Genomic DNA, 5,301 nt, shown 5'->3' with positions numbered 1-5,301 from the left:
CAGGGAACAACTCGAAACTGTTGAGAAACACCTTCAGTGCTTGAGATTTTTGTGTGGCAACTCGCTCACTCTGGCAGACATCCGGCTGTTCATGACGTTGTACAGGTTTGTTGCTGTCTACCACATTCTTTTCAAGTGCTTCAAGCAAAAGTTGTTGTAGTTTTCGAATCTTTATGGCTACATGTGATAGATATACCAGCTTCCTACACATCTGTTCAAGTTGTGATTGCTAGTACTATGGGGCCTTGTTCCGACTCAACCCAGGAGGGATCCAGCCAGCCATCCCTCTAGTATGGAACCAAAAGTTTTGTACAACCAATAATGCTTAGAAAGAAAGTTGATATGAACTCTCAGAAAAATTTCTCTAACTATGTAACAAGTCTATTTGAAGCTCTTATCTTGAAAAGAAAATTTAGTTTCTTCTAAAATATTTTTTTAATTTTTGATTGTTTATGTAATATTTTTATTTTGAATTACATTTTCTTTTGTCCTTTAGCTCAATTTATAATTTTTTTTTACAAGAAACATCAACAAAATTAAAAGCTTACAGTCATGCATACTCTATTAAATGTAGTGTTCCCTTTTTGTTCTGCCAAATAGTGCATAGAAGCTAATAACATGCACAATCTGTAATTTCTAAACAAACTTTTATTTATAAATCTCCTCATTCCACTCACAGCATTCCGTGTTGAAGAGAGCATCAAGACTGCTTGCTCCTCGGGTATTAACGCAGGCATCGACTTAGTATTCTAACAAAATCCCACAGTCAAGAGTTCTCCAAACTTTCAAAACACCACAACACTTACAAAGAATGGAATTTCATTTGTGTCGCCATCATGAACACTATTAGAAATTCACGATAAAACCTACAGAAAAACTCTTTGGTATAGCAAAGAAAAGAGAAAAAAGTCTAAATGAAACCAACCAACCTCCGAGATTTCATTTGCATCACTGTATGGAGCAATAAGCATCGATGCTAAATCTGGCTCCTCATAATTCAAACGCCACCAGGTATTGATTCTCTTCACCACCGGCTTTTGATGTTGGATCTCTTCTAAAACGTATCATCAAAATCCTTTCCACGTCTTGCACTTGGTACTGCCTCGGCCTGCAAGTCTCATGGACGGGTTCAGAAGGGAGGCAGTAATAGCAAAATTTCTGCACAAAAACAAGGATTAATTAACCAGCGAGCTATATAAGTATCCACCTTTTGCATTTCGCCGTCAAGCCATGATAGGCTCAAATGCTTGTCTTTGTATGCAGTGGCAGCAGCAAAATTTTGGCTATCAATGTCCTCACTTACACGAGCTCATCTTGCACAATTCTCATCGTCTAAAATGAGAAACTCGTCAGCTAGAAACAACAAGAAAGAAAATCTTACACTGCAGAGTTGATCAAGCTGAAAACCAGGCCTTCCAGCAACCACAATGCAGTACCATGTTTCTACATCTTTTCCAGCTGCAGAGAAGTCCGCGGGATCACATCCAAGTTTGGAAGCCGTGATGCTTTGCAGCTGAGGAAGAAATAAAAGCACGCACATCAAATTGCAATTCAAAAGATAGCAAAAGGAGGAAGAGCCTACATAGTACTTACCATGAACTTTATGTTCTTCCACAGTTTCCATGAAGGAGTCACGCAATTTACCTGCAATTTACCCGCAAAGTGAAAGAAATCATCTCAAAGCTGCCGAAAAGAAGATTTTTACCATAAACAGTTATGGGCTGGACACCTGGATCTTTGATGAAAACTACTGCCGGTGCCAACTCTAATCCAAACCTGCTCCACACGCAAAAGCATGAATCAATTCACGTGATTATCACTAAAACTACCGGCTTTTCAAAATCGAAGCTTCCTCTTGCCTCCACAAAACACATCCGAAAGACATCAACTCGGAGTCCTTCTTGGCCGCTTCTCTTCTGAATGGAAATGCACGCTCTTCTGTGTCAGAAAAAAGAATAACTTTCACCTAAAAAGAAGTGCAAAAGAGAGAGATTTTGATTAGCATCGTAAAAAAAATTTTATGCTACTATACCAGCACCTTATGCGGTCCAGGATTTTTTAATGAACTCGGATCTGCGTGACTTTAGTCAGTGCTTGTTTTAGATTTTAGTGAAAATTGTGGCTACCTAGTTCTGAGAAGAATAATAACGAATGCGAGGAAGATCAAGAAGCAGTGTTGCTGTCCCAGTCCAGTATAGAATCGTAGCTGAGGCCTTTGGAGTACCTACAGTGTTCGTCAGGAAAAGCGGAACAAGGCTTCATGAATTTACCAAATCAGGCATTTTAATTCCCTACACCCCAGCGGCTTGGCAACAAGAGATGGAATTCCTGAAGAAAAAAATGAAAGAAAATAGGAGGTTTACGTGTTTACCATGGCATCTGATCCACCTCTTTCCTCCCAAGAGCTTTGTGAGTTGAACTTCTCCTAACTCGACTCTCAAAAGATTAACTTGGCCTTCGAGAACTTCCGCTGGAATCACGAACAGCATGGTTGGAAAAAACACAAACACGCAAAGCATTACCCAGTCTTCCCCATACTGGTGAGATCCCAAACTTGCCCAGTTTTTTTATTTTTCTGTTCATCTGCCACCTCTCATCTTTTACTGGATTTGATTGAAGCTGCCAAACCATTCCAGCGCTGTCAATTTCGCCTTCATCGCTGTCATTTCCCTTTCATCAGTGTAACTGTCGACCTCGTCCAAAAATGACAGACAGGAAGGGCCTCATCTCTTTTTCTCCTTCTGGAGCTGACGTTCCTCTTCCCTGCAACACAGATGGATTCAGACACATGGCCACAGAGATGGGATGTGGGCTTACTTTTTCTACAGCTTCTCTTTCTCATCCTCCTCTATCTTGGTGTGCAAGTTGTCACTCTGCAGCAGCACAGAAATGAAACAAAGTGATGAAACAGGTCAGCTACCTTTTCCACTAACTACTCCCTGGAAGTCCAACAGTCTCTTGACCTCTCCAGAATCTGTGGCAGTGAGCTCTAGTAATGAGGAACAGAGAGCGCACCTCCACCCAGGCAGACATGTGCATCAATCGGATCCTGTTTGGAGAGCTTCCAAGGATGTTGCTTCCCAGCCTGAGCTCTTGCCTCTCCACCTATTCCAACCAGCACCTCGACTACATCTCCTAGAGCTACACAAAGCAAGCTGTACAGGCATATCCAAAGATGGTAGTCATTTTTTTTTCTAAAACAAAACTCACTGGATTTTGTTGCGATGCCATTGATCAGCTTCACTGGACTGGAAAAATGCTGCAAGGCACCCTGGATTCGCTTGAATGTTAGAGTACCTAGAGAAGCAGTAAATTTGTTTTTTCTTCTGAGCAATACCTGTATCGTTCAGAAATTCTGAAACAAAAATCACCTCTGATGTCACCTTCTTCTTGAGGTCTTGGATGTACAGTATATGGGACGGGAAAGTTCTACTTCTCATCCGATGCGCTTCTTCTCCCACAATAAAATTTTAGCATCCAATATGCTCCAGATACGGACAGCCATATTGACCGTTTCTTAAACCTAAAACCAAGCTCTTTGCCACCATGTAACAATCCGCACCATTGCTTTGGAGCGTCACAAATCTGGATCGTTGAATTGAGAGCATCTGCCATAAGTAAAAATGGATATTCGAAAAATGGAATATGTGACGCCGATGCCAAAATAGCAACTTTAAATAAAGAGTTTGATGATGATAAAGAGATAGTTTGAATTCAAGTCTCGGCAATAATGAAGCTCCTACAAAGCACAGAACTCATATGCTCACGCTTCACACACTTAAGCATATCCATCGCCACCTTTTGATCATCTCTCCAAGTCCTCGTGAACTTTACAGGCACTAAGCAGTCACTAAGAAGTGAATGACATTCTCTTGATGAACCTATCTGCATCTTGTATTAGTTTAGTTCTCTTGAGAAAGTCTCCCACAGTACGTGCTCGTGTGATAAGTCCACATTATCCACATTCTCATTATCATCAGGGTCATACAAGAGTGGAAGTGCCTGGAAATTTAGAAGCAGAGAAAACATTGTTCAAGTTATTACTTTCTGATCATTCCCAGAGGAAATAAGTGAAGAGTTAGGCAGCACACTGAGTACAAGAGTCACCAAATCTGTGATCCATACGCCACAAATAGTTGAGAACCGTATGGAACTGTTTGTAGGACTTTCCCAGAGGCTCATTATGCGAAGCCAATGTTGTTGTTGTCCTTGTGTTCTCCACCACATCATGTGAAGGAAAGACAGAGACAAATAGGGATCATCATAACAATCTCGAGGCTACCCCACCATGTGGAGATGATTCCAGTGGAGTGGTTCCATAAAGCTTCTCGATCTAGGCCCCAAGAACATGTTATATTGAAATCCCTAGCAATGGCACTACCACAGAGAATGCTACCGTCCCAACTCCATGCTCAAGCCCTGGAAGAATGCGTGAAGCCCTATCTTCCGGCCTGCTATGAGAGTTCTAAACAGCACGGGAGGGATTTTTTTTGGTGGGTTCCTCTTCGCAGTGAATGGATTCTCTTTAGTGAGTGTGCAGTTCCATGTGCTGATATCAGCAGCACTAAAGAGGAGGAAAATTCTGTATTGGGACAGCGAGCATAACTGCGAGTGTGCGCTCATATTTACATGATTCTGAGTCTGCGCAAGCGTGGAATTTAAGTAAGCTTTTGCAAAAGTGACCGTGAGTGATATGGTGTAAGGTTTGTATTGCTTACTTGTTGCTTAGTGCTTCAACAGGAATACCAGAGGAGAAGAGACATCTTGTGACAGGCCAACTCTAGGCTCCATGGTTCATGTGGAGTACACAGCCTGATTATGTAGAGGAGCTGTTGATATAAATGTAGAGAAGCAAGGTGACTTTGAGCTTGAACTGAGCAGTGGGCTTGTACTTGGCCTTCTCGACACATATGTTACTGTTATGTGTGTTGGTCAGAGTGCTCACTTAGAGCAAAGAGGGAAAGACATTTGCTATTTTTTGTAGCCAGTCAAGGGTAGGAGACACCTTATATATAATGTAGTATTACAACACAAATACAATTGAATCTGGCACCACTTCACTTAATTTGTCCTCAGACATGTGATGCTAATAGTAATTGGATTTGTACAGCACCATGTCCTTGTAGAGAAACGCATGGTCATCATTACCACTTCTAGAGCTGCTGCTCTGGATCACTGCCACCACGTTGAAGCTCACCTTGCCATTCAGAGATGGCTCCAAAGTGATAGAGCAAACCAGGACCTCATCAATCGGGTGATGACGGACCCTGTAAGATCTTCATCCCTGTCCCTCGTGAGATC

The sequence above is a fragment of the Selaginella moellendorffii genome, unplaced genomic scaffold, assembly GCF_000143415.4.
Source record: "Selaginella moellendorffii unplaced genomic scaffold, v1.0 SELMOscaffold_258, whole genome shotgun sequence".
Classification (NCBI taxonomy): domain Eukaryota; kingdom Viridiplantae; phylum Streptophyta; class Lycopodiopsida; order Selaginellales; family Selaginellaceae; genus Selaginella; species Selaginella moellendorffii.
Note: the sequence above shows the minus strand (reverse complement) of the source record.